This window comes from Anabrus simplex, chromosome 1 (genome assembly GCF_040414725.1).
Source record: "Anabrus simplex isolate iqAnaSimp1 chromosome 1, ASM4041472v1, whole genome shotgun sequence".
Classification (NCBI taxonomy): domain Eukaryota; kingdom Metazoa; phylum Arthropoda; class Insecta; order Orthoptera; family Tettigoniidae; genus Anabrus; species Anabrus simplex.
In genome coordinates, this window is record NC_090265.1 from 361,353,941 (window position 1) to 361,378,248 (window position 24,308).

At 38.8% G+C, this 24,308-nt stretch overlaps 1 protein-coding gene across 1 annotated transcript in view; it reads left to right on the top strand.

The window, feature by feature from the left end:
* LOC136866147 (CUE domain-containing protein 2-A) overlaps nucleotides 1-24,308 on the top strand; it is a 180,678-nt gene that overhangs the window by 155,834 nt on the left and 536 nt on the right. The gene's annotated exons all lie outside the window — the stretch shown is intronic.

The following is a 24,308-nucleotide window of genomic DNA, read 5'->3' on the forward strand; positions in this document are numbered from 1 at the left end:
TTAATGTTACAGTATGTACGGAAATTAAGAAAGAATGTGTTGCACCTCAAGATATGGCAGAGTACATCACTGATTTCAGAGGATATTTAACACGCGAGAGGTCGCAACCGCGGCAATTTGCCGCACTTTTAAATATTTGTTGCTAGCCTCTGTAGGGCTTAGGGCTCTCGTTTCATCCCTCCCCTCCCTCTCTCTCTCGCCTGACGTTGATTATCATCAGTGAATTGCATGCTGCGTTCCGGAGTAGTTTAAGTTTTCTTTCACTCTCGCATCTGCCGCGGCATATTGCCTTCATGCGACCCCTCGCGTAGTGCATTCTTACATGACTGCATTTCCAAGAAAGTCTCTTAAGTAAAGTTCATGAGGTTTATGGTGGCTTTCAGTGAAGTGTGGTGCTGTAGTTTTATCTTGAATTGTGACCAAATCATTCATTGAAATGTACAAATGGAAACGTTGCAGCAATTTGCTCACGCGCGACCTCTCGCGCTCTTTAAAAACTATCATAACTTTACCAGATTTTGCGACAAAATTCATTAATTTTTTTACATTGAGAAAATATTGTTACTGGGTAATTATGTTAGTACTAGTCGAAAGGCAGTTACACAGGGTACATATTAATATTTTTATCAGAGCATTCACCGCCAAAGGAAAATAGCAGCTCATTAAAATATGAAGCATGAGCAATTTGCCCTCGCGCGACCTCTCACGTTCTAAAACGGGTGCGACCTCTCGCGTGTTAATATCTTCTCGGGCCTAGTTAAATTTCGGAAAGGCTATTTACATGTACATTTTTGCGAGGAGGTTATCATTTCTCTACATACGTTTCAAATATGTTTTCATTATACATATATGGTTAGGTTAGGTGACGCTGTTTGAAGAAGAAAACTGAGGTGTTTGCCACAGAAACCTCTGGAGTGATACCGTATTTCTCCGAATCCAAGACTTTTTTCTCGGAATCTCGTGCGAAAACTCAAGGGTTGTTGCATTCGCGGCCTAACAGTAAGTCAATGGATACTACTGGCAACTACCGCGGTAACCACGCTGCTTCTTTTCACACGCGCACATAACTCGTTGACAATGAACGACAGCCTCTTTACTATACATCGCTTTTTTTTTTTTTTTTTTTTTTTTTAATAGCCGCGACAACCGGTTGTACATTGCCTGTGTGTAACGTCACTGGATCTCAGGAAATAGTGAAGAGAGAATGGGGTTCTATTAGCCTCTACAAAAACGTTTCTCAAATCTGCAGAATAGCATCAAAACATGCGACCCTTCGAATTCTTAGAAGTCCATGGCTACTCAGTGGCAGAGTTATAAAGCGTCTATTGTAATTGACGCTTAGTAAAATTAAGTTTTATAGACGGCAGGAATATTTTCGTGATGGATAGTCGTGTTGTAAAGATACGTGGAAAAGGTATTGCCGGCAAATTTTCAATGGGTTCTAGTCGATATTATGATGCCAATTTTAAGTTAATGGTTATTAAACAGTCGGAAATGTAGAATAATAGTGCAGCCGCAAGAAAATATGGCATAGGTCTAACTAAAGCCAATATTTGGCATTAGCATGAAGACAAAGAGCTAAAAAATACGTACTGTACAAAAAATGCATTCGGTGGTTCGCAACAAGGACTCTTTAAAGAAGTCGAAGATGAAATTGTGAGGTACAGTACGTGCACGAAAAATGCAAGGGCGGAATGGCCATACCGCGTGGCGCAATAAACTCGTTCGTTGACTTTCAACGTCCGCGATTAGGCCTATACATCGCTGGCTGCTGAATTTGGCCAAAGCCGGCAAGCGAAACGTGCGTGTAGCGGTAGCCGGTTATATCTGACGCTGAGTAAAAGTAACAGTTTTATAGACAGAAGAATAATTTCCTGATGCATCGTTGTATTGTAGAGACGCATGGAATAGGTATTGCCGGCAAATTTTCAACAGGTTCTCTTCGGTATTATGATGCCAATTTTAAGTTAATGGTCCTTAAACCCACGGAAATAAAGAATAATTGTGCAGCCGCGAAAAAAAGAAATACTGCATGACGAAAGTCAATGTTCGGCGTTTAAAAATGCGTAGGCCTGCTGTTGGCATTCATATGATTTTACAAAGTACATTTTGAGCCTGATTTACATTTTTTGAAGGAAAAAGTGGGGTTTATTTTGGATTCGGAGAAATACGGTACTATATTTTTTCTGAATGAAATTAAACATACACTTTCACGTAGTATCGGAGTTCGAAAAATAACAAACAAGTAAGCCGTAGTGCGGGTATCATCTGCGGAAACGCAAGTCTTGAACAAACTGATTGCTGTTTCATACCGATTTTAATGTGCATGGGGTGTTTTCCAACTTTTATACAAAAATCGGATATAACGACAATCCGCTATAGCGAGTAGATTTTTCGCTGTTATGAATTCTCGCTATAACGGACTTCTACTGTATTTACATTTTCAGTAACTTGAACTGTGTTTGCTGCATTGTACCGTAAGAATCCTGTAGCCAATATTTATTTTGAGCTCTTAACTAATTGGTACAGTAATGGTAAATTGTAGCATGCAAGAGCAATAAATCTCATTCTCAACATATGCTTATCGTGTGTGTCACATTCATGAAGTAAGAAGGTCAGTTAGATAACTTCTGTTGCCACCAAGTTATCTCTGTAATACAATTTGTAACTTTATAAAGTCTTTACTGTAATAAGAACCTCTTTAACCTTTTCACTGCTGAGTTTTGATGACCAGCCGAGACCTGTGGACGGATTTTTTTTTAAAGGAAGAAGCACTTTGACAGATACATTTTTACTGATACTGTTAATGGAATGCATATCGTCCCCTTAGACCTGCAGCTCAATACGATATTGGGGATGAAGTGAGATTATATTTTACATCATATTTTTACGACCAGATGCCCTTCCCAATGCAAACCTCAGTTGAGAAGATAATGAATATGAAATGAATGATGGTAAATGAAACTAGGTACAGAAGTGGAAGGAATTGGCTGCAGCTTATGAATAGGAACTTTCCCGGCATTTGCTTGGGAGTACGAAAGGGGAAACCGCAAAGAAATGAAAATAAATTCTCGGGACAGCTGACAGTGAGGTTCGAACCCACTCGTCTGCCGAGTGGAGAGCTTGACTCCATAGCCCTAGCATGTTAATACGGATGGCTACTCCGCTCAGTGATACTATTACTGAAATATAACATGAAATTCTTGATCGAAGAACTGGTAATATCAAAATCACTTACATTTGGAGGAAAAAATTTATCTGAGGAAGGGGTGACAATTCCACATGAGACTCATCATTACTAATTTGTCTCACACTTTCTTGTAGTTCGATATCGCCACTTAGATATTCTCCACATTCATTATCAAAATATAGCTCTCCAGAATCACTGTTTATGAGGAAACATTCAATTTCTTCGTCAACAAGAGATGAATGTATACTTCAAGACGCCATGATGGCTACACGTTAGCAGGAATGATGTTCCACTCCAACGAAGCTGAAATAACACCAGATTGATTTCAAAATGCGTAATGGAGTGGTATATCTGCAGTACAGAACTTCTTTGAGCATTTCCACGGAATCTCAAAGCATGACACTATATCGCGTTCATTTGTGAGATCGCTGAAGTACACACTGGACCAAAACGTATATATACGGGTTTGGTGGACGTGGCACGGCGTTCAGTAACGTATATATACGGGTTTGGCAGTGAGTGGGTTAATGCTACTCTTAATTTGCATTTGCATTTTTTCAGTAGTTCATACTGTTTTGATACTATGCAATCTAATTACAATATTTCAGTTCCATAGGGTGAATCTAATCATATAAGTATAGGTATCAGGTGTCAACAATTAAAGTTATGGTATTCAGCGCAGTACAGCACGGGCTGTAATGATCGTAGAAGTCTGAAATTTCATAGATATGCTAACTGGGTAATGCGCTCATGAATTATGCCGCAAAAATTATTAGTTCCACGTTTTACCACCAGGCAAGAATATGCAGGGGTCACAGAAAAAAGGGCAGGAAGATCAAACACACGATAACTGTGGTTCTGGGAGGTTTATTAGCATTTATGGTTACAAACACTGTTCAGTATGGCCTCCGAACTCAGCAACATGCTGCATCTGTAACACGGCATGGTCGACAGTTACCCGCAGCATATTGGGTGAAATCAGGGCAATATGTCGTCGTATGCTAGCCTTTAGATCAGGCAGAGACCGAGCATGTCCCTGATAGACACGGTCCTTTAAATATCCCCACAGCAAAAATGCACATGGATTTAGGTCAGGGGACCTTGAAAGCCACGCATCTGGAATATGCATAGAGATAATGCGGTCATTACTGAAGGTTTCTTGAAGCAATTCTTTCACCTGGTGAGTGATATGTAGTGTTGCCCCATCTTGCATGAAAATAACGGTGTGGTCACAGTTGCGTTTCTGCAAAGCTGAAATCACGTGTTACACAAGGAGGTCCCTGTAACATGCAGATGTCACTGTACACCTAACAGGCCCACAAGGGGTCATCTCCTCATTGTAACGACCTATGTTGACTTCAGTTGCAAAAACTATGACTGTCTTTCTGAGAATTCCATAGCGAAGCACGGGTACATCTTCTAGTTATTTTATACAAATAGCATTGCCCTTCGCATAATCGTGTGGGTGCTTGATGCAATATATTAATCTATTCATTTGCGAAGTAGTGGCTTCTAAGTGCATGACTAATTCATATGTGTGGAGCATGAGTTCATACTATTTTCGGAAGGCTTATCAGAGACCGATCATCTCACTCACATACCTTCTGTGAGGGAATAGAGATGTGTAATTTTTAGCCTTGTAGCCTCGTATAGCAACAGTCGGGCTTTGAGATAATAAGTGTTATAAATATATCATAATACTGTATTGTGCAAGACATGTAGAATAAGCAGTTTTTACTAATTTTATCTCCTGATTTTTCCGGATTTTCATATCAAGATATCTTGATTTTTGGTTTTGTAAAGTTGGCAGGTATGCTATATGTATGAAATTTCAGACTCCTACGATTATTACAGTCCGTGCTGCACCGCATTGAATACCATAACTTTAACTGTGGACACCCGGAATACTGTATATAAAAATGCTGTGGGACCAAATAAAAAATAACAAGTCTGAATACCTACTTATTGCTGTTTGGAAAATTACAGTATCCACAGGACATTATAACAATGTATTCGCTCCATATACATTTTTGAACAATAAACTGAAGTATAGATACAAATATCAAGTAACTGTCAGGGCAGCTTTAAGCAATACTGAGGAAAATAATTTGTTTGAAGGAATCCTGGGATGTGGAAAGTGGGGATTACAATTGAGGGATATCGTACAATCATCTGTTATCTCACTGGCATACCTAAATGCCTATCAGGTGATCGTGGTTGAAGTGGTGTTTCATATGAAGGTAATCCCAAAAATAAGGTCTCCTATTTTTTTATAAATACATAGACCTGTTTGTTTCTACAATGGATTACATCATTTTACAGCTTGAACATTTAGCTATTTTTCTACATAATCATAATTTTGGTTGATGCATTTTTGTAGACGCTGTGATAGTTTTTGTATGCCCATGTCATACCAGCTCGCCGCCATGCTGTTCAGGAAGTGTGGTCTCCAGTCAGCATGCGTGGCACCCATCTTGCACACACCTTCCGGTATTTCAACTTTTCCGTTAAAATTCTGTGAGCGGCGCTTCGGGAAACCTCAGGAACCAAAGTGCAGAGATCATCCAGGGTGATCCGCCGATATTCACGCATGAGTTTCTCAACCTTCACGACTATCTCGACGGAAATTGAAGGTCTCCCGCCCCTTTGTTCGTCAATTGGCGATGGATTTCAATCGGTTTAGTACCTTTTGCATTCAAAAACAGAATTACTGTGCGCACTTCACACTTGGTGGTAACATCCAACGGGAGCTCTCCATTCTCACTGGCTGCCAAGCCAAGTCAAGCCAAGACTTGAGTGCCTCAGTGCAACGTGCGCATGTTTATATGTGAGCGTGGGAAACACTCTTAACAACATTGTGACCAACAGCCACACAAACAGAGTTCTGTATTTATAAAAATATAGGAGACCTTATTTTTGGGATTACCCTCATATTTAGATGCCTGGCAGGCAGTCTGATTACTGTACCTTTCTGCTAGTTAAAGCTTTTTTCAAGTGATGTTATGGTGTGTGGTATGTCAGTTGAAAGCTGCTGTCTTTTGATTGGTGCATGAAGGAATTTCATAAATCAGTTATTTAGTGAAAAACTGAAATAGTGGATTCCTAATGTCATAGTTAGCAAAGAAAGCCCATTATAGTAAATACTGGAATGGAATTAAAAGTATGTTCCAGAATAGCAAGAGTGAATCAGGCATTGATATACACCGCTCAAAAGAATTTTGTCACTTTTTTATATGTTCATACCTCCATGATGAAATGAAGACTTAACACACAATGAAAGGAAAATTAAAAATTGAAATGAAAAGCGTTTTTTGGACACTCAGTACACGTCACATTACAACATGTCTTAAACAAAGTGGTCCCTGGTCATACATTACAATGGCTATGTGACAAATAAGTGTCTTAATAAGAAGTATTGCCATTTGGATAACAGCTTCACAATGCCTTCTCAGCTTCTGACAAGACACTGGATGTTCAGTTGAAGTAGATGTCCCCTCTCTTTCAAAAGGATGTCTTCAAGGTCTGTAGTGTTTGAGGTAGTGGATTTCTTGCTCCAGTTGGTCTTGCATGTATTCAGTCAGATTCAAGTCAGGAGTTCTGGATGGACACTCCATTTGTTGCATGTAGTACTCTTGCAGGAATCTCCAAATGATGCTAGCATCATGCGCTCTAGCATTATCATGCATGCACATTGTGTTTGCTCTAAGTTGCCTCATGGCACAGAGATCTTGTCAGTGTACAGTCAAGCAGTTAAGGATCCTTTGCAAATGATTTGGAGATTGGTTTTTCTGATAAGAATCATGCCTGCCAACACCATAAGATATCTACATTCATAAGCAGAGGTTGCGTTCATCTGAACAATATAACATGAAACAGGATTCCTCCAAGAATTATACAGGATGCCAGTGTCTTAGCTGCCAGTGCAGATGATCTCTTGCAAACTTCAGTCTTCTGACATGATGTTGTCTTTCCAGGGCAGGTACTTGAGCGAGTTGTTGGGATCTTTGAAGCCTGTTTCTGATTATTTGATCACTAACTTGTACTCCAGAAACCTTCTGTAGGTCAGCCTGTAGTGCTCGTGCTGCAACTTGGCAGTTTCAGAGAACTTGTATACAAACAAAACGATCATACCCTGGGGTTGTTTTCCTCTGGAGGCCCATGCCAGGGTGTCTGGCAACACTTCCAGTCTCCTGGAAACGTTTCCACAGTTACTGAATCATATTCTGAGAAACCCCGAGCATTCTGGCAATGTACATCTGTAAGTAGCCTTCTTGAATCAGTATAAGTGCACAAGTGGCTTCATTTGCTATTTGCTTTACGTCGCACCGACACAGATAAGTCTTATGGCGACGATGGGATAGGAAAGGCCTATGAAGTGGAAGGAAGCGGCCGTGGCCTTAATTAAGGTACAACCCCGGCATTTGCCTGGTGTGAAAATTGGAAACCATGGAAAACCATCTTCAGGGCTGCCGACAGTGGGGCTCGAACCCACTATCTCCCGATTACTGGATACTGGCCGCACTTAAGCGACTGCAGCTATCGAGCTCGGTAGTGGCTTCATTTGATGACATGTGTTTTCCTGTTGCCTACCTTGAACTATACAATCAGCTATGATTTGTTAGCACTACACTTCACACAGACCAACCTTCGCACACACTTTGAATTGAAGCATTCCTACCTTTCAGCTGACACAGACACCTCCCAAACATTCAGACCGAGCTCGATAGCTGCAGTTGCTTAAGTGCGGTCGGTGTCCAGTATTCGGGAAATAGTAGGTTCGAACCCCACTGTCGGCAGCCCTGAAGATGGTTTTCTGTGGTTTCCCATTTTCACACCAGGCAAATGCTGGGGCTGTACCTTAATGAAGGCCACAGCCGCTTCCTTCCCAGTCCTAGCCCTTTCCTGTCCCATCGTCGCCATAAGACATATCTGTGTCGGCGCGACGTAAAGCCAGTAGGAAAAAAAAAAAAAAAAAAAAAAAAAAAAAAGGCAAACATCCAGATGAGAATGGAGCCCTGTGTTATGTGTGCCCTAACTGTTGAATCTCCATCCTACTATGCATTTGTTCAATGTAGTTAGGAATATCTAAAAGCAAGACTAAATTTCTTTGTTTACTGGCAATGATAAGGAAAGCGAAAGTATAATGCATGGAACAAAGTTTGAATGAAAGTGAATTATTTGAATATGACAGTGAAGATGAAGCCCAGCCTGCTACCAGAAAACAAAGACAACAATGGAAGAGGGCTTTAAATATAATTATAAGCAATCCAAATATAGTTTTACGGGAAACTTCAAAATAAATCCCACCCTGAAAGGAACTTCCCTCTAGAACCGTCCCCAGTAGACAGTTATCACATGATTTCTGATTGTATGGATATGGGATGAAATAGGTACTGGAACAAACCATTTTCAATCAATTTTTCATACAAAACATTCCAGCTCAACCCTCTCTGAACCAATGATTTTCCAGAACATGACATGAAATGAAGTTATTTTACAGTACTTTATGAATTCTCATGGCTTATGCAAGGAAACGTAGTGTACTATCTACTGGTTCATTTGCAAATCTTTGCACTCCCTCTTTTCACCCCAAAGGCATGGCTTTCAAACAGAATTTTAATGCCTATTGCTCACGGTAAAATGTTTCGTAAAATTTGTTGTACAATTAATTTTATAAAAATTTGGTGAAAACAAGTTGTGTTCCTCACGGTAAAATTATTTTATAAAATCTGTGGAAACATCGGGATGACCATCTATGAACTCACTTCTGAACTAAGATATATAGGTGCTGCCATCTATCGATAAACTTATAAACGAAGAATCAGCTGTTCAACTTACAGTTTGAGAGTATGGCTCCAACAAACAAAGCAAAACTTGCTGCTTTAGCTGCAATTATATGTTGTACAGTGGTAAAAAGGAAGAAAAGAAATGCCAGGAAATGCTAGACTCGGGATTGGATCAAAACAAGAGAAGAAGGTAGAGGATTGATGTCCTTGGTCGAAAATTAGTTGAGGTTAGAAGAGCAGCATTCATATAGGAATTCAGCGATTGTGTTTTCTGCCTCTCTTCTTGCATTTCTGTTGTGGTAAAGTGGCGTTTTAACTTAGTACAAATAAGGATATTTCTGGTATTCGTCCAGTAAAACACTAACAGCTTCCTTAGTCCACCCGGATCCTGCCATTTTAGAAAGAAGTGTTTGTTTACAATCGAGCTTCACAATCTTCTCACGATGTAGCGCCAGCATCATCGTGATTGGTTCGTTTCGTAAAATAAATTTTACGGAATAGAACATGTCCTATTTTATGAAAAGTTTTATCAAAGGTTTCATAAAACTTGAATTTGACCGTGAGCAATAGAAATTTTATAAAATTAAATTATTGTACATTAAATTTGACAGGAAATTTTACCGTGAGCAACAGGTATTAGGATTGGCCGTGGTGTAGCAACGAATTCCTCCTTACTGAAGAGAGAAGCCCCTCTCCCCGCATGTGTACTTGCGGCAGCCATCTGACCATAGTACACATCTTTATGGAATGTGTGGACCTGTTACAAGTAACTAATCTCGATCTGGTCGATCTATGCCGTAGTCTAAAACTTCTGAGTACTATTTCACTCTTTCTGTGAGGTGATGAGCAATCATTAGACATCTGTTTTATTTGTTCTTAATTTTTCTTTTATTGTTAACTACACTTTTATTCTGTTGGCTGTTTTTATTCATCTTTGTGTATTTTCTAATATATTTTAAATTGAATAAAATACATTACTTTACATCTAAGTCAGTGCCTTCTTTAATTTTATCACATTTTACTGTATTTTTTTTATAATTTTGTAGAAAAATAAGGCATTGCAAATTATTTATTATTGATTATTTTATAATCATTTTTCTCATCGTTATCTTATTTTAAAAATCCTAGTCAGTGCATAAATGTTCAATCTGTCATTTTATTTAGTTTCAATTCATACCATCAGGGGTTGATGACCTGGATTTTAGGCACCACCACCACCACCACCTCCTTCTAAATTCCTACATTTCACAAACAATTAAATCCTCAACCTGTGGATATAGGGCAAAATAGTTGCAGTACAAAATATTGTTGAATTATTTGAAAATAACAATTACAATTGTGGTTTATGTCTCATAACTGGGAACTTGAAATTTATTAAGATTTTGATTGTTTTTTTAATTTCAGAAATTTATGAGTTTAAGATGTATTCTAAACCATTCCACTTTCATAACTTCAGTCAAGTACCATGGATTCTAAATATTTGAAATATACACTTTACTTTACTAATGAAAAAATGAAAACCTACAATCTGTTTTCCAGTCTTTGACCGGGTCAGGGATGTAACGAATGAATCATATATAGGCTATTAGTACGATGGGGTCGTCACTCCCAAAGTGATAGATGCCATGAAATGATAATGGAGAGTGTTGCTGGAATGAAAGATGACAAGGAAAACCAGAGTACCTGGAGACAAACCTGTCCCGCCTCCACTTTGTCCAGCACAAATCTCACATGAAGTGACCGGGATTTGAACCACGGTATCCATCGGTGAGAGGCCAACGCGCTGCCGCCTGAGCCACGGAGGCTCATACTTTATTAATATGACTTGAAATGTTAATTCCAGATGAAAATGATTACCTAAATCCTTGCCTGAATTAGCAATAATGTGAGTGTAACTGGTATTCAAATGTTGCGTAAGATTTGTAGAAATCTTAGAGCACACAGTATTTATTTGTGTTAAAGTTAAAGTGATTTAATTAAAGACCATTACATTGTTAATATCTTATTTGTTTTGCTTTTGGTTTAATGTTCTGAGTAAGAAAATCAGCTGGTCACTAATCACATACAGTAGAGTCTCGATTATCCGACCTAAACGGGACCTGGAGTATGTCGGATCAGCGAAAATGTCGGATAATACAGAATTACTTTGAAAATTAACTAAAACAAACAGGAAGGCCGTACTGCATTACTAAAACAATAACATGTTTTAGAGCACTCTATTTATTAAATTATCAGTTCAATTGTACAGTACATGCAGTATTGAACGAAAACATTCAAAGTATCTTACGAAAAGAAATTTGCCAACAATCAAGGATAAAAGGAGTTTCCGCCGATATTTCCTCTTCAGTGTTTCCAGCACACGTTGGTCCACTGGCTGGCATAATGACGTCACGTTAGGAGGGAGGAACATGAATTTGAGATCATCACTTCTAAGTTGCTGTTCATTTGGGTGTGATGGAGCGTTGTCTAGTTGAAGAAGAGGTTTTCTAGGGAGAGTGTTTGAAGCTAGAAATTTTTCTACACCTGGACAAACTGTGTAACAAAACAGTCTTTAAAGATGTCAGCAGACATCCAGGCAGCCTTTTGATTCGTGTAATGGACTGGAAGGGCATTAGCAGAAATATTTTTAAATGCCCTAGGCTTCTTTGCTTTACCAATCATAAGCAATTTTCCTTTTAAGTACCCAGTAACATTACTACAGGCAAGAACAGTAAATCTTTCCTTACTACGCTTGTAGCCAAGTGCAGACGTCTCGGCTTGGGCTGCGAGAGTTTTTGATGGCAGCATCTTGAAATTCAGCCCAGTCTCATCACAATTAAAAACCTGATAACCGGTTAATCCCTCAGCAAGTATTATTACTTGACATTCCTTTTTAAATTTCACAACCTCATCGGATTTAGCTGACAGTTTTTCTCCACAGATATTAAGCTGCCTAATGCCGTACCGTTTTTTCCACCGATAAAACCACTCAGCACTGGCAGTAAATTTACGGTCCCCTTCATTAAACTCCTTCTGGAAATACATCGCCTTTTCTTGCAGAATGGGGCCAGATATTGGCAGGTCGTTTAGTCTCCACCAAAAGTTCAAAATTAAGTCTACCATTGTCGGATAACACGGAATGTCGGATAAGCGAAGGTCGGTTGAGCGAGACTCTACTGTATAAAAATAAAATTACAAAGAAAAGCTTTAGTCCTTTAAAAAAAACACTTGTGACTCCACAGCAATCAGAAAATAAGAATTATGTATATTAAACTTGATGTAACAGTATAACCTGAAATAAATGTTTAGATTGATTTGGACATATTGGATATAATGATGGCCTACTGCTCTTGTTGTTTGGCTCATCAGTCCATTAACTGATATTTAGATTGATGCTTTCATGGCCCATGTGTATAGACATGATAAAATATAAAGAATTTCTCCTTGTTTCTTTGACACAGCAAAAGCCCAAAAGCTTTATTATCACGTCCATAGACTGGTTTAATGCAGCCTTCCATGCCACCCTAAATGTTTGTTAACAATTTTCCAGTCTTCAGTAAGGAATTAGTAGTGAAGCTCTCCAGTGGCACACCATATTTTTCACATAGACATCTGACTTTAGTTTACGAGCCTTGCATGCTTGGCAGATATAGTGCAAAACTCAGTATAATGCAGCGTCTCCCAATAACTTAATGAATGCAACATATGAATTGAAGATAGCCTTTGACGACATCACAACAGCGCTAGCATTCTACGGCCAGAAGAGTGCACCAGGTGACAGCACCAAGGAAGGACAAGGCGTGTCCATGACAGCCGTTAGGCGACTGAACATAACAGATAATACCACTTCCTTGCTAACTAATACAACACAGGATTCAAAAGGGTAAACAAACTGCTTGTTCCTATTTGCACTCTGAATAATAAAGCAGTAAAGCTTGCCTAAGATTTGCATTTATTGTGTGTACATGTAGGTGAGCGATCATATCATTAACCACACAGCCACATCCAAAACATGCAGCATTATTTTTTTATAATCCTTGATAGTATGTTGTGTTACAAGGAAGTATCCAAGGACTTGGTCTTGACTATTTACAGCATTAATTTTGCTGTTGTATCTTCCAATACCATTAGGTTTGTTCACTCTTTCTTGTCCTCCTCCTTCTTTTTTCCCATCCTTTATGGTTCATGTTTGTGGGTTACTGTAGTCACGGCCTAGTTCGTGAACCATGGACAACGGCTGAGTGGCCTAGTAAGTGGTCCTGAGAGTCGGGATACCAGTTGCTATGGAATGGGAGTGGGCATCTCGGACATATTCTGAGTCGTGGCCCTTCTTGTGCTCAGGCGGCTAGGACTATACAATCCACCGGTGGTCCATAACCCGTTAGAGGAGAGATCCTCACTTGGACTATGTGCAAGTAGGGCAGCATCCTGCTTCATGAATTTACCGAGCTCAGAACACTTTAAGCAAGCCTCGGACCTATGGGAGTAATGGAGTCCCACTCCCATTTGACAGGCAAGGGACTCCTTGGATACAACTTGGCGAACGAAATGGAATTCGATGGGGAGCTATCAATATTAATGGGGCTTATGGAAGAAAGAAGGTAGAACTGGCTGAGTCAGCAAAGAGGATGCATCTGGATGTGCTAAGAGTAAGTGATATTCGGGTAAGGGGAGATAATGAGGAAGAGATAGAAGTTTATAAGGTGTACCTGACGGGTGTTAGAAAGGGAAGGGCTGAGTCTGGGGTAGGGCTCTTTATCAGGAATACCATTGCATGCAACATAGTTTCTGTTAGGCACATAAATGAGCGAATGATGTGGGTAGATTTGTCAGTGGGAGAAATTAGGACAAGAATTGTGTCCGTGTATTCACCATGTGAGGGTGCAGATGAGGATGAAGTTGACAAGTTTTATGAAGCATTGAGTGACATCGTGGTCAGAGTCAACAGCAAGGATAGAATAGTGCTAATTGGCGATTTCAATGTGAGAGTTGGGAATAGAACTGAAGGATACGAAAAGGTGATTGGTAAATGTGGGGAAGATATGGAAGCTAATGGAAATGGGAAGCGTTTGCTGGACTTCTGTGCTAGTATGGGTTTAGCTGTTATGAATACATTCTTCAAGCATAAGGCTATTCACCGCTACACATGGGAGGCTAGGGGTACCAGATCCATAATAGACTATATCTTAACAGACTTTGAATTCAGGAAATCTGTTAGGAATGTACGAGTTTTTAGTGGATTTTTTTGATGATACAGACCACTATCTGATCTGTAGTGAACTAAGTATCTCTAGGCCTAGGGTAGAGAATGAAATCTGTCTGCAAACGAATAAGGGTAGAAAATCTCCAGGACGAGGAAATTAGACAGAAGTACATGGATATGATAGTGTGAAGTTTCGAACAGTAGGCAGTAAGCAGGTTCAGGATATAGAAAGAGAATGGGTGGCATATAGGGATGCTGTAGTAGAAACAGCAAGGGAATGCGTAGGAACAGCTGTGTGTAAAGATGGGAAAAGGCGAACATCTTGGTGGAATGATGAAGTGAGAGCAGCCTGTCTACGTAAAAAGAAGGCTTATCAAAAATGGCTCCAAACAAGGGCCGAGGCAGACAGGGATTTGTATGTAGATGAAAGAAACAGAGCGAAACAAATAGTTGTTGAATCCAAAAAGAAGTCATGGGAAGATTTTGGTAATAACCTGGAAAGGCTAGGTCAAGCAGCAGGGAAACCTTTCTGGACAGTAATAAAGAATCTTAGGAAGGGAGGGAAAAAGGAAATGAACAGTGTTTTAAGTAATTCAGGTGAACTCATAATAGATCCCAGCGAATCACTGGAGAGGTGGAGGGAATATTTTGAACATCTTCTCAATGTAAAAGGAAATCATCATGGTGGTGTTGGAAACAGCCAAGCTCATGGGGAGGAGGAAAATGATGTTGGTGAAATTATGCTTGAGGAAGTGGAAAGGATAGTAAATAAACTCCATTGTCATAAGGCAGCAGGAATAGATGAAATTAGACCTGTTTTTTCAAATGAAATTTTCAGACCAATATTTTGAGCTATTTCCTGTAAAGATTTTATTTGTTGTTTTGTTTCCTGAATGTCATTGGCCAGAAGAGCTAGATCATCAGCAAATCCTACAGTTCAAATGTATGTTATCCTTCTGGGTTCAAATTTTTATATTTTTCAAGTTGTTCTTGTACCATTCCCTCATAACATACTCTAGTGCACAGTTGAAAAGAAGAGGTGACAATCCGTCACCCTGTCTTAAACCAGTTGTTACCAAGAATGGTTTAGAAAGTTCTCCTCTGAACTTAATTTTAGAAATTGTATTAGTTAGAGTAAGTTCAGTCAATTTGATTAGCTTTGGGTAAAGTCTGAAATGTCTTAAAATTTTTAATAATGATGGTCATTGGATGAAGTCTTAAGCTTTCTTGAAATCTATAAACGTTATTGAAAGGGGCTGGTTTCATTTTCTGTAATATGCCATGTCTAGATTCAAAGTTATTATTTGTTCAGAGCAGCTTCTCCAAGGTCTGAAGCCTCCCTGGTATTCACCTAACTCTTGATGAAGTTGTTCTTTAATCTGATTATATAGTATCTTAGAGAAAATCTTATACGTGCAGTCAAGGATGGAAATACCTCTATAGTTGTCTGGATTACTCCTTTCTTATGAATTGGATTAATTATAGCTGTTGTCCATTGTTCTGGGAATTTTTCCGATATCCATATCTTCTGTAATATCATATGAAGGGATGTTTGAGTTGCACTGCTGGCTCTGCAAAAACCTGGTCTTCTCCACACGCTTTGTAGTTCTTAATTTCCTTAAGCACTGTTTCAACCTCTTTCGCTGTAGGTGGGTTTATATTTTCTGGTTTAGTTTTTATCTGGGTATGTGTATCAGTTAATGAGAGCTTTTCAGGTTCATCACCGTTCAAAAGCTTGTTAAATGATACCGCCATGATTTTTGCGTTTTCCTTATTGTTATGTGCTATTTTTCCATCTTTATTTTTCAACAATAATATAAGGTGTTTTATTTCTGCAATTGTTTACTAAAGGCTTTGTAATTATCTCTAGAATTGGTTTTGTAATAATTTTCCTCAATAGAGTTCATGATACAGTATTTTCTCTTAATTCTTCTAATCGTTTGGGTGAATTCTTCTCTGACATTCTTGAAGTTCATGGCGTTTTCTTCTGTTTTGTGGGCTTAAAATTTCAACCAAGCTTGATGTCTTTTCTTCATGCATTCTATCACAATCTGAGGTCCACCAGGCATGTGTTTCCTTGAATTTAATGGAGCTATATCTTCTGCATTCTGTTTAAGAATCAGTATTAGGTGATCTTGTAGTCTGTAGTTCCTGTTCCTGACTAGTACTGGGCATTCTGGATTAACTGATGACGGTCGTATGTCCTTTTCTCTCCAACTCTATTTTGTCTTTTTCTTCTTAATGGAGTAAATTTAATCTTGATTTTAATTAAGTAAATGATCTGAACCAGTGTCTGTTCCCCCTAGAACACTGACATTGTGAATTTCCTTGTGAAAGAATTTGTCCGTACATAAGTGGTCTACCTGCCATTCTCCTTTTGTGTTACCAAGTTTTAAGTTTTTGTAGTTTTCTTTCAAAATATGTAGATTTGGAGATTAACCCATGGGTTCTGCATATTTCTATGAGTCTTTGGCCATTTCTGTTAGTATATTTATGAGGATCCCATTTCCTACTACATCTCGATACTTCTTTTCCTTACCCAGTTGAGTGTTACAGTCCCCTATAAGGATCTTGATGTTATTCATATTTATTTTATTCATTGTCTGATCAAGGAGATCTCAAAAATTGTTGACTTCTTGCAGAGTTTTTGTTAGGAAATTTTTTTCATTGGTAGGGGCATGAGCATTTCCTAAAATAAAAAAAAATGTTCCTGTATTTTTAAAGAACTTTCCAAATACCAAGTTTCACATCTGTAACATGTTAAGTTTTTTACTTATATTTTGTAGATATACCGCTTCTCAATTCAAAAATTCAACCGCTTTTTCAATTCTTTTCACCCCTTTGAGTGGATATTCTGAAAATCAAAAAGTGTTTCTTTGTTTTTAAAAGAGATTCCAAATACCAGTTTTCAGTCTGTAACATCTTCAGTTTTTGAGATATGAGTATCCACATAAAAATAATACAACTTTTTCTTCGCTTCGCTCCACCCCTCTCTCCCCTTAAGTGGACTTTTCAAAAACAATAAATACGTGTTTCTTTATTTTTAAAGGAAATTCAAAATACCAACTTTCACGTCTGTAATATCTACAGTTTTTGAGATATATGTATCCCCATATAAAAGAATTCAACTCCTTATCCACCCCACCCCCTCCACCCTGTTTGATCCCCCCACCAAAAATGTGTTTTTCTTTAATTTTAAAGGAGATTCCAAATACCAATTTTCACGTCTATAACATCTTTAGTTTTTGAGATATAAGTGCCCTCATATGAGGAATTCAACTAATTTTTCAATTCATTAAACCCCCTCCAAAGTGTTGGTATTTTTTTATTTTTTTTTTCAAGAAACAAAAGAAAACATGTTTCTTTACTTTGAAAGAAGATTCCAATTTTCATGCCTGTAACATCTTCAGTTTTTGGGATATAAGTATCCACATAAAATAATTCAACGCCTTTTTTACTCCTCTCCCCCCAAGTTGATTTTCCCCCAAAAATTGTGTTTATTTTTTAAAGGACCATAAACTGTGTGATAGTTTTCATACTTTTCAACACCTGCTTTCTTGGGAATAGGTATAACAACTTCTCCTGTATCATACATTTTACACACTAAATGAAATAACCTCGCTATGTCAGTTTCTCCTTAAGGCAGTCTAGTTCTGAGAGTATATCATCAATTCTAGGTGCCTTTTTCCTATTTAGGCCTCTCATTCTCCAAGCTCTGTCAAATTCTAATCTCAACATTTGTATGTATTTATTTATTGTTAATGAACATAACAGGCGTTCAGCCCAAATACATGTTCACAATGCAATAATAATAATAATAATAATAATAATAATAATAATAATAATAATAATAATAATAATAATAAAAAGAATCTATATACTGATATGATACAAAAAGACTAATCTAGCTCTACCCTGTCCTTGTATTCACCACATGTCCGTCATAACAGTTATATGTTGCCAGCTTCCGCTGACTTTGCGTTACAACAGACTCTGCTCATGTCCTTGTTAACACAGCTGCTAACTTCACATTCCCTGTCCCCTGACCTACATCCACTGGATTCAAGTACACCAAATGACAACAGTTGCATACTATCTTGCCATATCGTAATCAGTAAGGCCTCTACATATCCAGCATACCATATTATTAACTAACTCGCTAACTCAATGCTTTTTGCTATCACTTGTCTTACTTAGCCTCCAGGCTCGAATTTTACCTTCTTCACTCTGTACACATCATCAGCACTTCACTTACTGCTCAATTTACCATACAAACTCCATCCACTGAATATCATCATACTATTAACTAAGCATACCTTACATCCTAACTCATCTCTCCCTTTTAACCAGCTCTTGATCTTATGAAGTCCCAACACTTTACACATCTCCAGTACTCCACTAACCTTTCACTCAACCGTACAATCTCTCCCTACTAAGTATCATCATACTGTTAAACAAAATCCCCATAAACAAACATAAACACACATCCCCATTCCAAACACCTATCCCCCTATTCCCTCTAAGCTATACTCCCTCCTCGACTACACTGCACATACCTTCCTTTACTTACCACAATCGCACTATGACTCTCGTTCCTCCATCTTTCTCACACAAAATTTTTTTACAGTGCATAGATTTCTGTTCAATTCCCCTCCACCTTCCCATTCCTTAACAATCCACCTTATAATACTCTGCTCATCCCCTATTCTTAACATTTTCTGATGTTTGGCACTCAATAAACTATTCCTAATCTGACTTGTTTCTTCACAATTACCTAGTAAATGAAAATAATTGTTCGCTGCCCCACAAAGTATACATACAGACTTATCCCTACCTCTTAACTACCCTTTATTTTTATGTAATCCCATCAGCCACCATACCAACCCTCCCCTATTTAGTCTATCAACATATCTAATATTTATCCCCGTAATTTCCTCTATTCTATTAAAAACACTAAGAGAACTTCTTAATCTACTTTCAGCCAATAATTTCTGCCTATGCATATCCCTAATCCTTCTTGACAGAACCTTCATCCCTCTAGTTTCTGTCTTCGTCCACACCTCTTCCCACATGTACCCCAGGCCTATCCTTTCCAAGTATCCCTTAATTTTTTCAAGCCAGCCTCCCTTATACATGCCCTTCCGTTGTTGTTCGTACGCAGCTTGTAATACCCTCCCACCTTCTTGTCTTTTTAAAGTCATTAATGGTTATGAATTTCATGTTTTTGGTCTGTATTGAACTGAGAATAATATATAAGTAATAATAATAACAACGTAAACGTTTCCACCTTTTCAATACTAAAATATATTCACAAAATTATAAATTACACGGTACTAGTTTCGACCCATCTAGGGGTCATCATCAGCCGTATTGGAGCAAAGATCACTTTTGGCGAAATCCTAAGAAAATGTTATTTTAAAGAATAACAAGTGAAATGAGATGATATGGTAATAGTTAATAATACAAGGAATATACATACTAAGAGGTTTTTAACAAAGAATAAAGTATAAATGGGGGTGTTGTAAAAATTATAATCATGGAAATCAGTAAGTTCTTGTGTTGAAATGACATATATAAAATTATATATGGCTTAGGAAGAGGGCTTAAGGTGGGGCTGAAAGGTATTTTAGTATTGAAAAGGTGGAAACGTTTACGTTGTTATTATTTTTAAAGTCATCCAATATCTAACTATTCTTTTCACACACTCAAATTCGGAAGCCTCATCACTATCTTACCAAAGTTACTAATAATACGTCTTAATTCCACTCTGTTCTCATCCATCCCCCATACTTCAGCGCCATACAATGCCCTACCAAAAATCACCAATCTTAAAACTAACCTCAAGGTTTTATAACTGATACCCGGAAATTTAGCTAGCAAGTTTTTGACTGAGGCTAGGGCCGCCAAACCCCTGCTTCTTGCTCTGCTAATATGATCATTCCAAGTTCCTTTACTGTTAATAACAACTCCTAAATATTCCAGCTTACTTACTTGTTCCAACCTTTCTCCCTGCATGATCCATTTCCCAACCTCCTTTCTTCCTTTATGTACTTGAGCTACTAGCATTTTAGATTTATTTCCATTTATTTACAAGGCCATTTCTTCGCAAAATCTGACACTGCTTTCTGCATCCCCCCTGAAGTTAGTCACCTAATCACATCATCAGCAAAAATCAATCCCGGTACCTCCAGTCCATTAATTACCGGCACGGCCCAGTTGCTTCCTCCATGCCCATCCAAGATATCATTAATAAATAAAATAAATAGTATTGGCGATAATTTACACCCTTGCTTTAAACCCACCTTAGACTCTAAGGGTCTGCTCAACCTATCGTCTCCCAATCTTACACAGAACCTAACCGCCCTATATATACCCTCCACTGCCCTCATCATCTTTTCCGAAACCCCCAACCTATCCAATTTCTCCAGTAGAGCCCCTCTATTCACCTTATCAAACGCATTTTCAAAATCGATTGCCGCCACATACACCTTACTTCTTGACAGGCTCCTGTACTTCTCTAAAACTGTCTTCACTATCATTATATTACCCATTGTTCTTTTCTTTTTTCTAAATCCCCCTTGGTAATCTGTCAACACTTCTTTTCTTTCGGCCCATTTACTTAACCTGTTCACCAACACCCTCGTGTAAATTTTACTTAAGGAATCTAACAGAGATATTCCTCTATAATTGTGCATACTGTTTTTACTACCCTTTCCCTTATATATTGGGCATTCAATTCCTGTTTCCCATTCCTTCGAGTACTTCCCCTTATCAAAGATCTTATTAAATAGTTTAACTATGCCCTCGATCATTGTCACATTTTTACTAATTTCTTTCCAAAACTTATTATTGATCCCATTACAACCCCCCACCGATCTGCCTCTGATTCTTCTTATCACTCCCAAGGTTTCTTCCCTTGTAATTTCCTTGTCCAGTTCGTAATTTGCCACTCTTCTGTTCCTCCAAATTACTTCTTCCCCCATCTTTCTGCACCATTCTCTCCCCCCCCCCCCCCCCCTAGTAATTCACCAAAGTAGCTCACCCACTGTACATCCTCAATACTCATTAACTCTAGACTCCTTCCACCCTTAATTATTCTGTTAATCCTTTCCCAAACTTTGTCAATGCTGTTAGACTTACAATCTCTATTTATGGCTTCAGTTTGTTCCTCTAACCATGCCTTTTTTACCTCACCAATTTTCTTTTTATACTCTTTCCTCAACTTACAGAACACCTCCCTTTCTGCACTCCCACAGTTTTTTCTATACTGTCCTAACGCTCCCAGCACCCTCATCCGCATTCCTTCACACTCCCTATTGAACCATTCTTCACCCTCGTTCTTTTTCCTCCTCCTGCATTTTACCTTCTGTGCTATCATCTTTATTGGATGTTGCAGCAATTCCAAGGCTTTATCAATATTGTTCTCCTCTAATGCTCCCTCCCATCCATATTTCAGACATTGTAATTCCTCTTTTGCTATCCTATCCCAGTCCCGTTCCACCTTCTCTGACCATTTGTACTTATTACATCCACTCCCTAGTTCATCCTTCAACTTAACTTCTTTCCTTATGTGCTTCTCTTCCCCTCTTTTTAACATAACCCACACTGGGAAATGATGTGATTTAATCCAGTCTCCTACTTCCATCCTTATAATATTCTCCAATACCCCTTCCGAACTTAAAACCATATCTGTCACACTACCTCCCTTCTCTGTAATATAAGTCAATTTCCCCATACTGTCACCCTCCTTTCATCCATTCAGAGTGTACGCATTTCCCGCAGCGCACATCTCTAAGAGCTTCTCCCCATAACTGTTTACAATTTTATCCTCACTTCTTCTATTTTGCAACAAACACCTCCCATCTTCCCTACTATATACTTGGCTCTGTTCCCCTGTTCTCGCGTTCCAATCTCCGAATAGCAACATATCCTCATCTTCTGCGAACTTCTCTCTTATCATACTAATATCCACCAATCTCTTCAAAGAGATGTTTATTTGCATATGCAGAACTACTAGGATGACAATATACGAACACTAGATTTATTTTCTTCATCCTTCCCTCTACCCACCCCATATTAAATCTCAACCATATGGTTTCTTTCATATCTGTCTCGATATCCTCCACTAGTTCACTAATTTATTTCCTAATTAATACTACCATCCCTCCTAGGGTGTGTCCCTTAGTCCTCTATATTTATATTTAATCACAAACCCCTTCCATGAGATCTTTTTCCCTGTTTCCATCCATGTCTCCAAGAGTGCCACAATGTCAAAACTTTCCACTACTTCTTGAACCTTTTTATTTCCTAGTTTGCTTATTAGCCCCTCAATATTCACACATCCTATTTTCCAATATAGTTATAACATTCCCTCCCTCCCTTCTAAATTTCCTCTCCTATTCTTGCTCCTTGTGGTTCTCGCCCCTCATCGCCTGTTTCAATTCCTCCTTTTTTTAACAACCTTTGCCGTTCTGTGCCCTCTTTATCTTCCATCCCCTTACATACTTTACCCCACAAGTCTTTAAGACTCCTACTTCTTCCTTTACTCATAACAGCTTTACCTTCCTGTCGATCACTTTTCTCATGTCCTTTCTTGCTCTCTAAACCACTGCACTCTGCTCCCGCCGTTTCTTGCTGCTCACCCTCCTCACCCCTTCACTGCTCTGATCTTCTGTATCTGCACGACATTGTCCAATTCCACCTGGGTTGATCTCATCTCCTTCCTCCGCTCACCCCTCGTTGATTCTTCTTCCTTCCTTCCATCTTGCACTGCCATCACTCCCCCTTCGGAACTGACATGTTCGTCCATCTCTTTCAACTTTGCAACTGAGTGCTCTCTAACCCATCTTCCATTCATCACCACTAGCCTCTGTCCTCTTATTTGGGCCTTTAGGCCCTGCTGTCTTGCTTTCCACAAATGCCTGTTTAGAATCTTCATCATTTCACCGCCTTCCTTTCCCATGTCTCTTTTCACCCCTACTTTCTGTCCCTGCAAATTACCACCGTTTCTTATCACAATTTCTGCCATTAGGGTAGAGAAAAATTTTACCCTAATTGGTCTCCGCCCTTTAGATTTTTCCACTCTCTCTCCACATCGTCTATATCCACTTCACTGAAGTTTATCTTCATCCTATCCCGTATGACGTCTACCACCTTGGAAATTAGATCGATCTTACCTTCCCTCTCGCCTTCTTCCACACCATATATAAATATGGCTTTCTTCATTCTCTCCTGCCTGTACCCCTCTGCGTCTCTCTTCATCATCATCACCTCCTCTTCTAGATGTTTCACTTTCCCTCTTAATAACTCTATTTCCTTCTCATTGTTGCCCGCTCTCATGTTCGATTCTTCAGTCTTCTTTTCAAACCATTTCTTCATGTTCCCTATCTCCTTTCTCTGCTCTTCCATCATGTCCTTTATTTCTTGCACCTTATTCCATTGACAGTTCTCTTGTATTACTTCACTCACCACCACCTTCAGTGCTGCCAAGTCCTCCATGCTAAATTTTCTGCTGGTATTTGGGCCTGGGTTTAATTCCAACCCCCAATAACCAGAAGCACAGCTATCACTGTCGCTACCAGCACCGCTTCACCCATTTTTACTACTTCATTTCTTATCACCAGCCCATTCTTGGCCTCCTTCCTCTGCTTCACCTGCCATTTCCCAATCGCGGCCCGGTACTGCTCAATACTGACCATGTTCACAGCACGCACTGCACCACGTGACTTCACTCCTCCGTTGCTCAAGCCAGACCGTAATCTCAACATTAGGTCACCTATTTAATCTGCATCAACAGCCTCTTCTTGTTCCAGAACCTTATCATCTACTTCTTTTCCTTGATACAATTGTTGAATATGTTTTCATTCATCTTTCTGCCTTGTCTTCTTTTTGCTGGAAATGGTTTTCTATCTGAGTTTGTAACCTTCAACACTCTTATGTCGATAGGTGTTGACATTGAATTTTACTGATGTATGCTGCAATGTGTTGGGTTATCTATGAACTCTATGGTGATTGAATGATTGCTATATTCTCCTCAGTCCATATGTAGCATATACTCTACGTGTGGTTTTGTTTACTACTATATCCTTGGATAGTAATGATCTGTTTTTCTTTTGAAGCATGTTTTTACTCCCAAGTACACAATTACACT